The sequence below is a fragment of the Manacus candei genome, unplaced genomic scaffold (genome assembly GCF_025592945.1).
Source record: "Manacus candei isolate 608988 ecotype Guabito, Panama unplaced genomic scaffold, ASM2559294v1 h1tg000021l, whole genome shotgun sequence".
Classification (NCBI taxonomy): Eukaryota; Metazoa; Chordata; class Aves; order Passeriformes; family Pipridae; genus Manacus; species Manacus candei.
The window spans coordinates 5,079,118-5,099,537 of record NW_026138069.1 but is presented as its reverse complement, the minus strand read 5'-3'; the positions used below and the strand labels follow the sequence as shown (position 1 = coordinate 5,099,537).

The 20,420-nt window shown below is 36.2% G+C and overlaps 1 protein-coding gene across 5 annotated transcripts in view; it reads right to left on the bottom strand.

Moving 5' to 3' along the window:
* Positions 1-20,420, bottom strand: part of THSD7A (thrombospondin type 1 domain containing 7A) — a 280,912-nt gene that overhangs the window by 219,598 nt on the left and 40,894 nt on the right. For 3 of the 5 annotated variants that reach the window (XM_051786011.1, XM_051786015.1, XM_051786014.1), the window contains one exon: positions 11,084-11,147. The exons of the other annotated variants lie outside the window; for them this stretch is intronic. The gene's annotated coding sequence lies outside the window, so the exon portion shown is untranslated. The remainder of the gene's footprint in view (positions 1-11,083; positions 11,148-20,420) is intronic. 5 annotated transcript variants of the gene reach the window in all.

Below are 20,420 nucleotides of genomic sequence, written 5' to 3'. Positions count from 1 at the left end.
CACTTCCCTAAACCTGTTGGTCACGCTTCTTTTGATGCAGCCTGACACATGGTTGGCTTTCTGACCTGCAAGCACATATTGCCTGGTCATGTCAAGCTTCTCCTCCACCAGCTCCCCCAAATCATTCTTCTCATGCCTGCTGTCAATCCATTCTCCACCCAGCCTTTATCTGTGCTTGGAAATGCCCTGACTCAGGTGCAGGACCTTGCACTGACCACGTTGAACTTCAAGAGGTTCACACAGGCCCACCTCTTAAACCTGTCAAGGTCCCTCTGGATGGCATCCCTTCCCTCCACTGTATTGACAGCACCACACAGCTTGGTGTCATCAGCAAACTTGCTGAGGGTGTGTTCAATCCCACTGTCCATGTCACCAACAAAAATGTTAAGCAGCATCGGTAGTTGTTCAGAAATGAGACTTCACAGAACAGATGAATGGCTTGCACCAGTCAGCACTGTTCTTCAGTATCGACAATTCTGCACTACAATGTAGTTTACATTTACTGAGGACAGATGTATAAAGCTACCTTGTTTGTAAACCCAAGATTTCTAATCATTCTAACAAAACATCTCAAGAATGCTGACCACACACAGAGAAATAATATTAATGTTTCAGTCTTCAGTAATTTGAAACTATAGGTTAGAGTTTAAGAAATTCATATATGAGTAGCTTCTACTGTTTTCAGAGTAATAACAGAGTTTGGAAAAAAAACAAATTCACTGTTGTGAAATCTCCCAATCAAGGTTGCAAAAGGTATTTTAGGCAAGTGTTTGTTATACAAAATGTGAGAGTTCTAAGCTATAAATGACTACAAAAACATGGTTCTATTGACTGCTTACAAGTCCTATGAAATCAAAATTATAAGTAGTAACATGACTTATCTCTAAAACCTATAAACAGTTTAATTAATACATGAGAGCATATGTAAATTAAAATGCATTCATATAACTCCATAACAAGACTTTTTTTTTTTTTAAGCTTACAGTGTCAGAAAAATATCAAAAAATATCAGACTGCTCGAGTATGGCATTATGTTAGTACAATATATATTCCTGGAGAATTCTCATACTTATCTCTCACTGTTATTTCAATATCTATCATTCTATCATTCCACTATCAAGACTTCTAGGGAGGTATGAAAGTTAATGGAACCTGTGTCCTAATCCTGAAAGACAGACTGACACTTCAGATTACTGATAAAAAGTAAAAAAGACACATATTATCAGACAATTTATTAGAAGAGCTACTGGAAAAAAAATCAGAACACTAAAAAGAAATAAACTCCATACAGATATTTTTTGCAAGTGATGGAACCCTTATTTGCAGTTCTGGTTTCTGTCATTAAAAAAAAAAAATATATGAGCATCAAGTCATGGAGTAACTGTAACATAGAATACAAATAAAAAAATACAGACATGGATTTGTTACCTAAAAACCAGAAGTCCCACAGTATTACATAATGCTTTAATTAATTTACAGTCCAAGTAAACTGTATACTGAAAATGAGAAAGATTTAATTACATTATTAGCACCCATGGACCTGCTTCTCATCAAGATTCAGTGACGATACTGTGCACATGATCTTGTTTCATGCAGGAAAACAGAAAAAAAAGAATGAAGCTAAATGTGAAATGCAATAAGAAGTCACTAAATATTATCAAAGAAAGAAAAAAACAGGAGAAAACATTTAAATTAAATCTGTATGTTTATATTCATATAATAGACTTTATGACAAAAAATATTTTGCTGTACAAGAGACTTCTGAGATTAATTACAGACTGAATATGTATAACAAATTCCTCTAAAGGCAATTTTTTAATCCACCTTGCATTGCAAGAAGACTTATTTATTATTTAATTTTCCTGATTATTCCCCTGAAATTATATATAAATGCATGTTTGCTATATGTAAGCTTCTCAGATAGGTTAGTTGGCAGATATGAAAGCCAAGGACAATCACTGAAGAACCAGTAAAAAGAAACATCTGAAATGGGATCATTCTTTAAAGTATGCTGGGAAGTAGTATTGTCACACCACTGCAAACGTATAAGGGTAGATAAAAGCTGGAAACTACTGCTTGTTTTTCCTTCCATATGTACCTGCCTTATTTCTAAAACAAGCAAAACAAAAATAAATTAAGGTTGCAAAAATAATTTAGAGCATGTTATGGATACAATATGAAGATGTTAATTTGGATTAAACAAGAAAATTTCAACAGAAGTATCTTCCTTTGTTTGTTTAACTGAAAAATGCAAAGAACTGTAAAAGTTTTGATTTAAATTCTTGCAAAAACATATTCTCTATGTTTTTAGAAGGCCTCTACTGCGCCTTCACTCCACTTCCAGCTATTTTCCAAAAACTTAATTATTTTATGCATGTGTAATGATTTTATATGTGTGTTTATAAATAGAGTGCTTAAAAGCACAACCTTCAGATGGTGATTACTGAGGAAGGGTGGTGGCATGGTGGGAGGTGTGGTTGCCTGGCCACTGAGGGAGACGCAAGGGAGGAAGTGGGCTACTTGTGATGGCTTTTAGGACATGTGTCAGCATCTGGGGGTGATGGGGCATGTGATACCACCAGACAGTATGCCTCAGTGAACACCTGGGGCCAGCACTGTACCAGGAGCAGGTGTCTACAGCAAAACAGAATATCCCCAGCAGGGAAAGAACACAGCTGCAGGCTGTCCCCTCAGCCCAGATGAACATTGGCCATCTCAGCCTGGTGCTTCAAAACTGCCAGGTGCAGTTGTGTCCTAAGAAGCAAAAAGCCCTTGGCAGCTCTGGTTGTATTGCCAAATGCTTCACCTCCTTCAAACTTCCTGACACAGATAGGATAGAAATTCCTGCCAAAGTACACAACAGGACACCTTCCTTTTAATGGCAAGACAGCTATTCATTTGTACTGGGAAATTAAATAGAGCCAGTGGCACAACATTTCAGCATGCAAATCCAGTCCCAAATTGCCTTCTGTGCATATACGTGTGTTACCAGTAAGCACGGCAAGCAAAGTTTCAGGACTCAATACTGCTGCAGAGTCTGGAATAACACTTAGTTTTGCAAATTCCAACAGAAACTGTATAAAACCAGGAACAGAATAACTAAGAAACTGCATCAAACTACAGCATTTGAGCACTTTAATTACCAAGAAAGATACTTCTCCCAGCCCCCTCTTTCCCCCTGCATGTTCTGAATACAAACGTGAACTGATTCAGTAACAAGAAGTGCTATCAATACTCTAGCTTTCAAAACAGAATTTCCATGGCCTTTCCATAGATCATGAGGATACATACCACAGCACAGCACTAACGAAGTTTACTTTACTCTTTGACATAAACATATCTAAAATCTTAAATCGATTATTACATCTTACACAACAAAGTAGTGCAAGGTGTTAAAATGACTGCTTCAAAGCCACAGAGGAAACCCAAGTGATTGAATTCATGCCTGATCACTTGGGACGTAAGTTATTTCAATCTATTCAGCAAAAGAGTAGAAATCAACAGAAATTGTTATTCTTGAATTTATAAGTTCGCTGTTTTCCTGCCTACCATGGAAATTTTACAGCTACCAGCAGATAGAATTTATTTAAAAGGACTCTCCATGGCTGGAAACATCATGTATTAAGACAAACATTCATATCCTTAACCAGTCCATTGATGTTATGTCTTGCAATTTTAATGCATAAATATTCTCTCAACTGGTTCAGTCCTGTATTTTGAACTTTATTGGCAGTTACATACTCCACAAAATTGGAAAGGACATAGATACTTCAATAGGACTATAAAAAAGAAAATGCCTTTCCTTGTTTCACACTAACCAAGGCTATTGTAAGACTTTCCTCCATGCATTTTAACAATTTCTTTTAAACTCATAATAAGTGTATTGACAAAAAATTTTAGAAGATACAGAAGTCTTCCAGTTGATGTGCAATTTATTAGGACTGGAGTTGCTTCTCAAGCCTATATTAATTGTATCCAAGACAGGCAACAGCTAGAGAAGTCTACTCAGCTTTTGTTTGAAAGAACTCTTTTTGCACATATCTCTTCAATCACATCTGCACAGAATGTTCTGAAACAAAAGTTATACAATTCAGTCTGACCTGCAATCTGAGAGTTCAAAGACAAACAATTTTTTTCAGCATAAATCAGTCAACCATACAATGCATTTGATTATTTTCTCTATTAATCAAGTGCATGAACTTTTAAACTGCAATGCTGAGAAGCATAGATATCGTTTTCTCTCGACTATTTCACAGAGTACATGCATTTTTGAAGGAAATGTGCAATATTATGCTCCCTGTGTAGTTCCTGAATACATATCTTGAATAGGATTCATCAGTGTCCATTGTTATCTACATTTCAGCTATGCTTCATTACAGTCAATAAAGATCTAGTCAATAAGATACAATTCATCTTGCCTGGAAGCATATTTCTAAAACCAGTCAGAGGAATCCTGAACAAAAGCATTAAAACACTCTTTGAATATAGAAGAGGTGACATATTACCAACACAGCCACAGACACCTAAATTAGATTAAGCCCATGATGCCTGGCTTCCAGATTTGGGGTATGTTCCTTCCTTCTGTAAAAATAATTTTAAAAATATTTATAACGGTAGTTACAGTTCTTTAACACTTCTATTCATAAACCCCATTCTTATGCTTCTCATAAACTTCTCTTCCAGCCAATCACTGCTTTGGACTGGGAAAGGTTTACAAAACTTGGACCATTAATATGTAATAGTTTCCAACACAGCTCATCTTGAACCTTTCCTATCCTTCCAATATGGTGCACATATGCAGAGATTTGGCTAGGCAGAGAAGAGAAGAGCCTCTACAACCTAATAACAATAAAATGCAGAAAAACACAGCTGCCACAATCAAGGAAAAATGCTCCCAATCCAGGTCGGAATGTAGATTTGAGAGTTGAGGGCTGGGCTAAACATGTGTATATTAGCACCTGGCAAGGCAGTGATTTTTACTATATTAATTGAATTCATTATCACCACACCTTAAGTTTCCCCTTTTAACCATAACCTAAGTGCATAATGCAAGATATTTGTCAGTGATGAACCTTTCCTGACCACCAAAAACTGGCCTATAACTTTTATACAACACTCCCCTCCCAAAGCAAACTCCACCAACTATTTAAAATATTGCTATTATATTGAAATAATCATTATTTAAATAACTAAAAAAATTAAATGCCTAAAAGTGAAGAGATTTAAAAAATTAAAATTATGGAATTACGGAATCTCAAATCAGCCTTGGAATTATGGAATCTCAGCCTTGCTTATCTGTTTCCACTACAACACAAATGGACTATAATGGGGTACTTACAATCCTCACACATCACCTCTGACTACACGCTAAATATGTTGCCCCAGAGTTTCACATGTTCTTTGGATTCACTGGATCAGAATTTGCTGGGTTATATCCGAACCTTAAACTCCTCCAAATATTTCCACAGCACTATATGTGATCTATTCCAGATTTAAAAAACATATTTATTTCAACAGAATATTTTTAGCACTCCATATTTTTTCCCTGTCTGAATGGATTTATGCATCTTATACCAAGTAATACTTAAGACTGTTAGCAAGGAAATAAACAGGGGGTTTTTGCAGTTTCCTCAAGCAATATTTATGTGACATTTTTTTACATCTTCTCCTGCTCTTCTTCACCCTTTTAAACTATCAACATCACTCACTAAGAAAACTTCCAGTATCAATTTCACAGATTAAAGAGCAGGTCTTTCAGTCTTTCTACTAAATGCTGACTTTTAGTCTTTCCTGCACTAATTCACAGCCAGAGACTGAACTAGTACTTGTCAAATTGGTTGCTCAAGAGGAGTTGAGGCATTGCTCTGTCTTGACTCTCTAAGCCCTCTCTAGAGTCAGTGCTTTCCCCAGTCAAGAATGCAGGAGTTTTCTGAAAATATGGCCTGCATTTCTTTTTTCTAGAGGCATCATTTTGACTTTGGTTAGACCAAATCATACTTTGCCTGCATAAATCCATATTACCAACCAGTCCGGATTATTCTGCCCCTCTAAAGAAACAAGTTAGCAACTACAAATTTCATAGGTACTGATTTTGAAACTTAAGGTCAAGGCTATAACCTAAAATATAAAGTATCAGTGTTTCCTTAAGTAAGGGTGTTCAACAGAAACAACACAATTGAACAATGACCCCAACTATTTCTTTTTGTACTGTGACCAATAACAGACTTTTTAATCCAGCTGACGCATTTTCCTTCATACTTTTTTAATTGCTCACTTCTAGATAGATGTTAAATTTCTATGTAGAATTCCACCAGGCACTTCTTCACATGTCTTATCAAAGCCTGGCTGTTTACTTCACGCATCTTTATCAGATAACCTTAAAATACTTTAGAGGGTATACACAAGATATATAAAATATATAAAATTGAGGTTTAAATAAACAAAGTGCAAGGTGCTGCACCTGGATCAGGGCAACCCCTGGTATCAATCCAGGCTGGGGTATGAAGGGATTGAGAGCAGCCCTGCCAAGAAGGACTTGGGCGTGCTGGACATGACCCAGCAATGTGTGCTTGGAGCCCAGAAAGCCAATTGTATCCTGGGCTGCATCAAAAGCAGCGTGGCCAGCAGGGTGATTCTTCCCCTCTACTCCGCTCTGGTGAGACCCCACCTGGAGTGCTGCATCCAGATCTGGGGTCCCCAGCACACAAAGGACATCAATCTGTTGGAGTGAGTCCAGAGGGCCACCAAGATGATCAGAGGGATGGAGCACCTCTCCTAAGAGGAAAGGCTGAGAGAATTGGGATGGTTCAGCCTGGAAAAGAGAAGACTTCAGGGTGATCTAATTGTAGCTTTCCAGTACCTGAAGAGAGCCTACAAGAAAGCTGGAGAGAGATTGTTTACAAGGGCAAGTAGTGACAGGACAAGGGAGAATGGGGCAAGTAGTGACAGGATAAGGGAGAATGGTTTCAAATTGAGAGTAGGTTTAGCTTAGATATTAGGAAGAAATTTTTTTACTGTGAGGGTGGTGAGGCACTGGAACAGGCTGCCTAGAGAAGCTGTGGATGCCCCACCCCTGGAAGCTGTCAAGGCCGGGTTGGACAGGCCTCTGAGCATCTTGGTCTAGTGAAAAGTGTCCCTGCCCACAGCAGGGAGGCTGGAACTAGATGATCTTTCAAGTCCTTTCGAACCAAACCATTCTATGATTCTGTGAAAATAAAGAATTAAAGACAAGGTACAAAGGAAGTGTCAGTCAATATACTTCAAAGGAAAAATGTCCTATCAAGCACTTTTTAAAAATTATTATTATTACTACTATAAGCATTCAACCGCTATCCTGTACACCTTGTGGCTTTTTCATATGTGTTCAGCTGTGATGATGAGGGAGCACATGAAAAACACTGAAGATACTTCAGGTCTGGGGAAGGAGGGTGGGGAAAGACACCGTATTCCGAGTTAATTTGAAGGCTGATAGAGTTCAAATTGCTTTAAGTTTTGGAGTATTAGCAGTCAGTACTGTGGAAAAGCGTCCAAATTTCAGAGGTGAGGTAGAAGCACAAAAAGAATTAAAAAGCCTCAAATCCTCAAATCTTCAATATAGTAGACTCAAATTGACATAATCTCATGTAATTTTAGTACAGCAGGATTCATAAGGACCGTAGGAAGAGCATACTACAGAGAGCCACCCAGCATAGAGGCAGGTGTTGCTAAGGCCCCCAAGTGCTCAATACACAGTGCTAGCATAAGCAGAGTCCACAGGGGAAGCCTGTCCCTTGCTTCAGCCCAGGACAGCTGCTAGCTCCAGGTACACAGTAACCCCTGCCTCCATGCTCTCAAAGAGCAACTCAGCTCTGTGAAGGCCTAAAGGTAAAAAATTTATAATAAAAAAGGACAAGAGAAAAAAACAAATCCACTGCTGGAACATTTCAGTTAACACCATACATAACTCAAAATGGTCACAATTAAATACTCATTAAATATCTATAAATTAAACAAAAGTATATGTACCAACCAAACTCTCATCATACAAGCAACATGACATAACTTTAATATAATCACAGTGTGACACAGATTAATGTGTGTCCAGTTGAAATAATACCAGAGATGTACATGTAGTCCATCACTTTGGATTAACAACAGCACATGTGTCTTTGTGAATCATTACTGCTAGACTCTTATCTGACTGTATTCTGCAGTCTTACACAAGATGAGATTTTGGACATCAGAAATAATATTTTTACAACAGATTTTCAAAACAAGTTTAGTTCTACTCATGAAGAAGCCCTGAGCCAAATTCCAGAAGAGAAATAGTGAAAAAAAATATGTAAACAAGCAAACCTGGCAAAATTATCAAGTGGGGACAGTGAACTGCACTATTTAAGATCAATTTGACAACTTAACATTGTAATTACATTGTAGTGAATGAATCAGATCAATAAATAAGCTTAGGTAAGCAAGAAACACTTCCAAAATAAAAGATCTGTGGAAAGACTTCTTTTAAAAAAAGAAATGAAGATTTACCTTCTGAATTCATGAAGGAGAGCAGAAAAAAACAACATTAAATTTCCCATGAGACAGAGAAGAAATGCACATGAAACATAACAGAGTGAGAAGTGAATCAGCACTGGAAAAAACCTAACAATTGTTTGCACCCTCCCAACTCCACCCTCCAAAAGAAAGAGAACATCATAATCCTATTTTTCCTAGAGTAACAAAATAAAATTATTAGAGATTCCATAAAAATAGCTTTTGGAATGTTTCTGTAATACATATAGAAGGTTTTGCAATTAAAATTTTAGCCTTAAACATATAGTTTATGGGAGTGATGCCTGCGCTTGATATTAACGATTTCCATTGAAAGATCATATTTTAGTTGATTATTAGTAATTTAATCTAGCTATTCTACGATCAAACTTATTCCTTAGGGTGATGCTTGAGGTCATGATTTTGAGTTTGTTTTGCCTGGGTTCTATTTATGGGAATAAGAAGACAGTTCAAACAAACAAAATCAAACAAACAAAACCCAAAACAAAATAAAACAAAACAAAACAAAAAACAAACACAAAAAACAAAACCCCACAATCTAACAAATAAACATCTGGTAATGAATTTCCTGAAAAGGACTATCATAATACCTTTGCAAAATGTTTTTCAAAAAGAAGAGTTTGAAGTTTAGCAAGCAGAGAATGTCTGGCACCAGAGATATACCTCTTGATCTACTCAAACAAGGAAAGAACACTTAGAATTCTAATAAAGGTTTAGAATCACAAGCCATGCAATTCCTAGCAGAGGCAGTAATTGGAGAGCACCGATCAAAGATTTCACTACTCTATCTGCACTTTACCTTCTGTATGACACTAATTGCATTAGTGCAATCCTGCCAGCACAAGAAGCATTGCTACAGTCGCCAAGCACAGACCCTGCTACAGTTACTTTTCTCACTGCAAGGTGGACCTGGATCAGCTGCCCTGTGTCCCCAACACTGTCTGCATACACACGCATGACGGGAAGGAGTGGAAATAATTTTGCAGACTAGAATGTTAGGTAAGGAATTAGAAAAGAAAAAACTTTGACAAGAGAGCAGTTTGAGGACAGGAAGAAGGAGAAAGACTGTGGGTGATAATGACATTGGTAGTTCAGGACTCTCAACAAACTGGATCCTACCTAAAACAGTCTGGTATGAGCTACAAAAAGACCAAGTGTCATATGCCATCATGGCACCCCTTCCAAATCTTCCAGTGCCATAATCTAACACTTCATCATAGAATCAGGGAATTGTTTAAGGCTGAAGAAATCTTTATGATTGTGTCCAACTGTTAACCTGCACATCTTTTAAACACCTCCAGGGATGCTGACTCATCCACTTCCCTGGACAGCCTGTTCCAACGCTTAACACTCTTTTCCATGAAGAATTTTTTTTCCTTATAGCCAATCTAAACCTCCCTTGGCTCAATTTGAGGCTATACTATACATTTTGTCCAAACATTTACTTAATTCATTTGAAACATGTTGTAGTCCCATATACATTTATTTTAGTAGCAAAGACAATTTATACTTCATTCTCTAAAATGTAGGAAATCTCCTTTCAAATGTACACTGAATTCTGTATATTTATAACCTTATCTCTATGGTTAAACTGCTAATTACAGTTGAATTTTACACTTTGCTACTAAAGAAAAACAATTTTAATGACTAGTCCAAAAACTACATTATTGTAAAGATTTGTGAAGTCTTGTATATGGGAAGCTGCCCCAAAATGTTGCTACTAGTTTTAAAAAGACAAAGTCCAGTTTCAAAATCTTGTAGTTTTGAAAACAAAAGTTCTCCATTACCTAATCACAGATTTCTGAACATGTTAAACAGGCAGTTTTTATTTCCCCTGCTAACCTACACAATGCACTGTGCCCTTGGCATCTGTCCTCAATTACATTCAGGATGCTCTACACAAAGCTGTAAAGAGCAATGCAATAGTCTGAAGACAAAGCCTTTTTCCTGAAAACAGTTGTTTCATAATGGTCATCCTGATAATATAGCTGCTAGCCAGGATTTCAATACATTGTTTTTTAACTATATAGGGAAGCTAGGTTAATAATGGGAAAAAATGTTGAATTATCCTACTCAAATAAAATGAATTTAGAATCTGCAGAACTAAGGAAGGGTCTTTTTTTTTTTTCCACATCCAATTTCATAAAAAAAGAACTACTCGAGAAGTCATATGCAGTGCCTTTCCAACCTCAGGAGACAATTCCACAGTCTAAAATATCATATGCTATGGCTTGAATATATTTTACACTTTGTGAGTATCCATTACATAACTTTTCTCCACTGCCTTTAATTATCCCATTAAGCAAGCTGGTATTTGCAGCTGCACTTAGAGCAGCTGCACAGGAGCTGCAGGGCACAAGAATATAAAACCAAGAAGAAAAATTAATAAAACATTATCTTTTCCATTTAGTAAGTTCACTTTCTCTTTTAATGGAAACATTTATATTAGTAGATACTATTTCAGTACTGTAAGGTTATAAATCACATAAACCTTGTATTATTCAAGTCGACTGAACTGCCAGACAAAAGTATCATCACTCACCAACAGCACAACTTGCCCTTAAGCTTTTCTCATTTTAGGGTACTTCTGAGGAGTCACTTTGTATCTGAAAATGTTATTCAAAACATAGAAAGCAGTGTAAATGGAATGAAACAGAAATCCTTCTGTTCTAAACCCCATATAGGAAATAACTTACAAGTTTATTTTACTGTATTGCACATCTTTAACTAATTCAGACACATTTGTGAGAAAACAAAGATGAATGTTTCAATTAATTAAAAAATCTGCAAGTCATCACACATTCTTAAAAACAGCTACCAAGCTTCAAGACTGTTTATTTTTCAGCTAGCCCAAATAATTCAAAATACATCCATTACAGAATGAAATACTATCTTTTATGTAATAGCATAATAATTAATACATGCATTTAGAGAACAGCATACAAGACTAATGAGAAGTATCAATTTATTGATTAGGAACCATTGTTCCTGAAAAAGCAATTCCAAATTGCTTGCTGGTTGCTGCTTTACTAGTTCCAGGCACGTGGAAGCTCCTATACCTGGGAAAAGGAGATCATGCTTCTATTGTGCATTAGAAGACTGAGACCTTGCATAAACAGATGAAGAAAGAAAAGTAACAGCTTTGGCTTTGCCCATCTGCTTCATTTCTGACGTTCCAATTTTGTAGCTGTTTTAAAAATGTCCTTTTTATACAAAAGTTTTATCCACAATACTTTCTTGTATCTGGCTTTCTGCTGTCCTCATTAAGACTCTCCTCTTAATGAAAATTTACTCTCCTCTTTACTGAAAATTACTCCAATTGAAATCTTTTCCAACCATCTCTATTTTTCACTGTAGAGCAAAGATAAGGCATCAGAAGCATATCACAGCATGGACTAATGGTCTATACCAGTTTTGGTGCCAAAATTCAGGTATGAACACAAATTGGACAGTACTTAACAACCTGAAAGTTTCCCCCTTCCCAAAGCAGGTGTGTATTCAGGGAAAAAGTTCTTAAGGGGTGTAAGAGTAACATACAATTAGCACCTATTAGAGTAGTTGTATGCTTTAATAATGTAGTTTTATGTCAACACAGTATAGGCCTGAGATACATTGTTTTAAGTGTTTTGAACACTGTCATAAATCAAATTTTAATAGTATATCATTTTTCATAAGCTGTTTAATTGCATTGCTCATGAAGGATTGTGAGGACAAAGGAAATGTGACTCAGCTCAAGCAGCATATTTAAACACATCCACAAAAAATATAGAGCAAGGATTCCCACCAATGTCCCACTAATACGAAGGAAACTAAATTAGCATGCAACTTTTATAAGTGTTGATTTGACTTTCAATTTCAGTTCAAGAACTGATTTAACAATATCAAGACTTTGGGTACTGCTGCCAGTTCCTCCCAAGTTGGATGAAAAATATTTCCTTCTTTGTGAAAAATTAAACACCTAATTCCCATGGAGAGGCTCATGTCAGTGGTTAATTAGGGAACATTTTACAAAAAGAACTAAAAATTGTCATCAACACAGCAGGCAAATATTGACATTTTTACAAGCACAGCCATGCCATAGTTTAATTTCTGGTTCCAGATTTTGCAGGCAGGCAGACAGCTGCTGCCCAGACAAGTAGAGAATCCCAACACTTACTGCAAATCCCAGCTTTCTGATACTTATTCAAACTGGCAAGAAACATTCCTCCTACATCACTTTCAAATATTTGACAGCCTGGCCATCCATTAAATGCATTTCATAGCAATGTCCATGGATCACTACATAATTCTTCCTGCCAGCTACTGAAAAATAATGTGATGCATAGGAAGCTGGGAGGGTTCCCAGGTCCCACGATACCTGACAGGCAGGGGGAATGTAGAAATAAAAGTTAGCAGAGTGAAGGTATAGCACTTATGTGAGAAGGTCAGTAACAGATTACACTGATTATTGAGTGGATATAAGATAGTCTTCTTCACTGAGCAGCTGGACAGCAGGGTTAGCTGCTGGTCAGGTAGCAATCAGATATTTGCAGTGAGAATTGATGCAGCCTATGGCCAGAAGTCATGTCCCTCCCTGTGTAAAGGCAACAAACAGCAACTGCCACAGGCTTACAGGGAATAAATACAAGAAATTGAAAAAAAAATAGAAAAAATAAAAATCAAAAAAATAAAAAGGTAAAACCAAAATAAATCAATACAACAATAAAACCCCTAGATGACTTTTCTTCTCCTTCCCCATATATCCTCCTAAGTTTAAGTAAAATTCCATTTTTACTCTAAACTTGAAATCCTAATGCTAGGTGTGGCAGAGGTGATTCCATAATGCCATCTTCCTGAGATGGAAGATGGAGCCACAACCACTTGCAGTGGGAATAGACATACACATTCAATTACAGGGGAAATTAGAGAGGATAAGAGATTACATCCTCCATCTAGAATACATACCCCGTGAGAGGAGCTGAGGCCGAGAGATGGTAAAGGTTAATTACCAGCTGGAACCCAAATGCTTTGTTTTTGACAATTCAAAATGTAAATCTGTTTAAGTGCCATAACTGTAACCAAGCACTAACACACACACACATTAACAGAAATATCCAACTATTTCAGTCATGTTTCCACTTTTCTTGGAGTGATCTGAAAAAAACGTATCTTTTCCTTTCACTTACAAGCACAGGATTAAAACAAACAAAAAAAATCCTCTCAGTGTCAAAGACCAAGTATTTCGCACAGACACATTCAGTTTCATAAATCTGCTACTCATCATACTCTGTTGAAGACATTGTTCTCTGCAGCACAATAAAAAGATGGAAACTTTCATAACACAGGAAAACTGTGTGTTCCACGACCACTGTAAAACATGTTCAATTCATTTTCAGACAAAAGACTACAGCGTTTAGTCACATTGTTATGGCCTTAGTTCCAACAGCCAAAAATGCCCAATGTCCTCCCCTATGTGACCACTCTGTTGGTCAGGGCTGGGGGTGGCGTGGGACATCAGAGGCAATGAGTGCCCCCTAGACCTCCCTTGTGGAAAATCCTTCTTTGTGAGAGAGTAGCTGAAGGCAGATTCATCAGTGAATGAGCCAGAACTGAACAGGTCAAAGTAAATGACTTCTCTATTATAAGAGATTTTAGAGGCAAGGGAGAGAAACAGCCAACGCTCATTTGCTGAAACTATTAATGACTTTCATTAATGACCAAGGAAAAATTATTAGAACCAGAATAAAAAATTAAGAGTTCAGTGCTTCAAAATGTAAACATTTAATGGAAAACATATTTTTCTGTTAAAAAACCCCAAACTTCTAAATTCAAGTTAAAAATATATATATTCTACTGTAATATTATCTTGAAAATAACATTTTTTAAGAAGTTAAATGGAAAATAAGGAGATGTAACCTTCCGTCTTTTCCCAGTCCATGGCTGAATATGGAATTCCCAACACAGATGGTAAAGAATATGAAATACAGTGAAAGTCCTCTGGGTTTGATATTCACCTGTCTCTTCTCAGCACCATCTAACTTGTATTACCTCAATTAGTATCTGCCAGAATCAGTAAAATGACATCCCTCTACTGCTACTATTATTTTGTTCGACCTTCATATCATGAACAAGAATGCAATTATGATAATAAGCCAATTATTTTTTACAATACGGCAATCAAAAAGACTACTTCTCCCTCCCTTTTCTCATGATAATACCTGAACATTCTGGTTTTATTTCATTTTCAATTTCTCATATGCAACCATTATCATTAACATTTTGCTTAGTTTTTATTTCTTACTTCTAAAATAAAAAAAAAATACTAACCAGTGAAGTTTTAGAATATCCAAAACAGCACGCAAGATGTATGATTTATGTAGGACAATAAGCAAATATTTTAATATTTACTTGTATGAATTTTGAGTGACAGCATAACTGTCTATGAGGACAACTAACTGTCAATAATGAATCAGCTACACCATCTTATGCATTGCATATTTTAGATAGATTATATAAAAACAATGTTGAGAGGATTTAAATTGTTTTAGTACTTTATAGATAATCCAGTCATATCTGCCTACCAAAGGATTTTTTGCCCCATAATTCTTGCAGTTTTCATAGAGTTTTTTCCAAATGTTGTTAAATTAAACCAAGTAATTTGGAAAAAAACAGTTAAATAAAAATCATGCTATTTCAGAGGAAAGATTCTTTAATTTCTTCATCAGAAATGAAGCTCTCCAACTTTAATTATTGAGGGATTTATGGTCAAACTATAGACACATAAGTTGCAGAAGAAAAGAATTTTTTTGCTACCTACAATAACTTTTTTTAGTCAGAGCTATGTTGCCCAAAACCAGATTCACTTATGATGAATTGCACAATTTCACAATCAATTTTTGACTTGAGAGACAACCTAAGTATACTGCAACGAAAATATGCAACCTGAAACTCTATACATTTCATTTAGACAAACTGTGGTTCACTGTTACCCCCAAAAGAATCATGTCTGCTTTAGTAGTCTACTTGTAGAACTGTTTTATGTAGATTGTAGCTCTATTTGTAAATTATGTCTCAGTTAAGCAAAGATAATTGCTATTGATTCAAAAGATATTTCAAGTTTTCTGTAAGAAGAATCAAAGATATGATAGGAAAGAGGCAAGCTAACATTCCACGTGGAAATTCATGAGTAACAGAAATTAAATGCACCCTTCTGCCACAATAAGCAATAATTCTCCACTGCTAGAGAAGGACTTCATAACCATCATAATTTCACAGCATGTTAAAGTAATACCATAAGGATGGGAAACTTCCATGCAGAGATTTCAGAAAAAAAACGATAAATAAGCAGATAAAAAGTCAGAAGGTAAAAATTAAATAAATTACCCATATGAGTTTCCCTGGTGATTCACTGAAGGAAAGGTTTTGATGATCTAAACTATGTACAAGCAACAGTAAATCCAGCATTAGTATCTCCGTATCACCAAGAACATATGAAGTTAAGCATATTTTAATGGCTCTCTCCATTTCAAAGCTTACTGTGTCCCACACGCTTCTGGATACTTTCTAATTTCCCTGAATAGCCCAACGTTTAACTCTCCATTGCATAATCATGTCTATAATGTCATTCCACACATTTTTTATTTCTGTGAAAAATTCCTGCCAGGCATCTGTTTGGAACCTTTTCTCCTACCATTGTTTTTTCCATTTATGCCATCTGAGCACATTACTTACATCCATCCCAAAGTTCTAATTTAAGAGGACATTCATCTGAATCATGCCTTAGTCTTGCCCATACCTTTCCAAGTACGAAAGAGATTTTTATTTTCAGTCTGAATCTTTTTTTTAATAAAAAATAAACACCATCTGTTTCCTGTCAGCCATTACAATCCCAAACAATTAAGATTAGATCCTTACAGAGGCTTATTAAAAAAAAAAAAAAATCCAGCATTTTGACAAGTCAGTAGGCCCAGCAACCAAATGATACAAACTTAATCCAGTAAACAAAGTACAGCACATTGGCACCAAGTAGTAAACAGAAGGATTCTGCCTTTATACAATCACACCTCCAAATTTCCTTAATTAGGAGAAATATGCCAGCTAAACTGAAAAAAAATAAAATTGTTAGCCATTAGTTTCTGGTCTATTTGCTCTATGTCCCAGTTCCTTTTTGGAGTTCAGTGAACTCCTCAGCCTTATCCTAATGTAACCTCCCCACTCTGTTTTATGAAGGACACAGAAGAGCAGAGCAAGTTGAATATAAGAAGATGGACCACAAAAAGGACTTTTTCTTTAGTTGAACCCATGTTTACCTACACTGAGAAAATTCTGTGATTACATCTAATCTCATTTGAGACTTTCCTACCCTATTTTAGCTTGTTGAAAAACTAAGAAAGATAAATCAGGCTCAGGAAACATATGTAATCAAAACTTCAGGCAAAGAAGTTTTAACATAAGATAGATCTTATTGTACAAAGTGATTCTCTTCACATTTAAGCTGTACCATTATGATTTTATATTGACTACTGCAAAAGAACTGCTGCAACAAAAGACATTTTTCCTTTGCACCCTCGTGATAGTGGATAAGAACATTTAGTTTGAAACCTCATATTCCAAAAATTGTTTTACTTTTTTATTCATGAGGAAAATTTAAACTAAGAAGCTGTCTGGTATTATCAGAAAACAATGCCACCACTGCCAAAGTTGAGGACTTGGAGCAAGAATTAAATATCCTTTGTGGTTTCTTTTACTTCATTGGCAGTATGAGTCAGATATCTCCATTCAAGACTAAATCTCTCTCAGTAATCAAAGTGAAAATTCATCTTAGTGGGCTTTCAGTCTTTTTGAATTAATACAATGTACCGGTTTTAGATGGGATACAGTTCATTTTCTTCAAAACAGTTCATATGGGACTGTATTTTGGATTTGTGCTGATAACAGTGTTGATAACACACGGAAGTTTTAGTTACTGCTGAGCAGTGCTTTCGCAAACTCAAGGCCTTTTCATGGGGCAGCAATTTGGCTGTGGGTGCACAAGAAACTAGGAGGGGACACAGTCGGGACAAATGACCCCAACTGAACAAAAGGATATTCCACACCACAGGACACCATATTCAGCAAATAAAGCTGGGGGATGAAGGGAAGGGAGGAAATGTTCAGAGCGATGACATTTGTCTCCCCAACGGCTAAGTGGGATGGAGCCCTGCTTTCCTGGGGAAAGCTGCACACCTCCCTGCCCCTAGGAAGTGGTGAATGAATTCCTTGGTTTTCTTTGCTTGTGCACAACACTTCTGCTTTTCCTATTAAACTGACTTTATCTCAACCCACTCTTACTCTGGTGATTCTCTTCCCCATCCCACTGGAGGAGGAGTGAGTGAGCAGCCATTTGAGGCAGAGCCACCTGCCAGGATTAAACCATGACACAAGTTTACTCTAATTCAGAGTATTTTAGACCAAGCTCAGTGGGCACAATTAGAAATACTAACTGAGTTGAGTTAGTTGGGGATATATCTCACCCATGTGTTAGTGTTTATTTTTGATCCACAGAAATGGCAGCCGTATAAAGTAAACAAAAGAGTTTCACACAAGCACCACAAAACAGCCAGTTACATACAAACAGTTAATTTGAGTAAAGCAAATAGTAGAATGGTCAAAAACAAATTTCTTTTTAGTTGAACTTCTGAACTGTTTCAAATGAAGCCAAACTCAGCCAAAACTGATAAATCAAGTTTATCATGAGGCTAATATTTCACATTCAGCTTTTGTTTTAAGGCAAATTTTTATAGCCTGAAGAACGGAATTATAATAAAATGCTGACAAGCCCTTACCATACAAAATAGTTTCTGCTAGAGGGTGGATTGTCTATTCTTGACATTTCAAAATAAATAGATTTATATTTAAGAAATAAGATACAATTCACATTCAGTAACGATAACTCTTTATGGCTTTTTCTATTTGATACATGTGAAATAACAACAAGACAAAGTTAAGATTCTTTTCCCTTCCTAAGTTCAAAGTTGAAATGCTTCAGAGTTCATCCCTAAGGCCAATTAGATCTATTAAGTCTCGCACGACAGCAGTATTTAAAAAAGAGAAGTATCCTCTGCAAAAGCAGAAGGACACGTGTTCTTGTGGTTTGGTTGCAACCCTTGTGAGTTATCTGTGGTTCCTATGATTTAATGCAACAGACAGCTGCTGTAGATTTTCTCCCTCTTCCTGCTACATAACTGAGTTTAAGTTTTCAAAAAAAACCAAAACAAGTTCTGAGCCTTCCACTAGGTAAAGCATGGTGTCACTAACAGCATTCAGAAGAAATGCATACACAGTGAAGGGCTGTTGTTACCTGCCATTTATGACAAGAATCTGCAATAGATTGCACAACAAAACATCATGACAACAATCTAGCACCCAAAACTTATAACCAAGAATATGAATCCTATTGACTTGCCAGTAGAAACCTATTAAAATTAGAATGCCAGAAGTATCCCAGTTTACTATTCTAATATACTTTAGATTATGAGTTAATACGAATGCTTTAAAGACCTTAAAACCAGACAATTTTCTGATGTGTGATAACTGCAGTTACTAAAACATACAAACTCAGTAAACAGGGACAAACTTTTTTAAAGCAGCCTTGATCTGATGACCTCCTGTTCACCAGAGGATACATTTTTCACATTCCTTGGTAAAAGGTACAGCTTTTCCTAAGTAGAAGTGTCTACTTTGGTTTAGCTGTGCTCACTATCTTTGTGATCATGCTATGTGATCATGTTATGTAAATTACAAAAATATTTCCTTACACTATTTTGCTGACAGTAAAACCAACACTATTTTCACTCATTTTGATTTGCCTTTTTTTTTCTTTAGGATTACCATTAGATAAACCTCATTTTCAATCAGAACATAGTCTTTCAATGTTTGTTTGATTCATATTTGCTCATTCCCAAAACAAATGGTCACTGCTAGGTAGCTCTTTTCTATAAAGATATTTTTTCCACCCATATGCATTACAGTTTTGAAAATATTTATTTTCAAGATACCCCTTTCAGTAACAACTGTCATACCAGCAATACTATCAATGGCACAATTTTGTACTGTGTAATTTCTATGTAGATCAATTAAATAGTCCCAGATTATAATATTTAGCATTCTCACCTTCTGCAGATTGGAACTGTATGAACATACAGTTCATACAATTCAATTTAACTAGCCCATCTTGACAGAAAACCTAATTTTCTGATGTAAACTGCGTCCAGAGTATGCACACACACACACACACACACACAGAGAGAATTCTTGATAGCTCACTTTTTCCTTTTCCTCTTTTGGGTGTAACAGAGTTGGTAATCTTTTCAATACGCTTGGGAATACTATGTGAGAAGTTTCCAAGCCTTTGGAAACCTCATCTGTAACATAAAAAGTTGTATACAATAGACCTGACAAACTCATCAGAAGAATCATTTATGTAAAATAAGCACAAGCTGAAGTATGAAGTCAGATCTTAATCTCTTAATTTTGCATATGTAAATCTGTCCTGAAATTGTATCTCAGATATGTAGCAGTCCAAATCCACCTAAGATCTTTCCTCTTCGTTTTTGGTCTTTTCTGACATTTGCTACGTGTATGTACTCTCTGTATGTAGTAGTCCCATCTGCAAATCTAGTCTTTATCATAACACAGGATAAAGGAATATTTTTATAACTGTATATTTGCAAGTCACACACAGAACAGAACAAAATAATAATAGGATCAGAGATACAATTTTACAGCAAGGCTTACATTAAATAAAGAAATGTGAATCACAGAATTCCCATCATAGCTATAAACATTTCGGCACTGGAAGGTTTTCTTTAGATTTATTTATGCAACTTGTGATTCCTCGGGCCCAAGCAGGCTTTTATAGG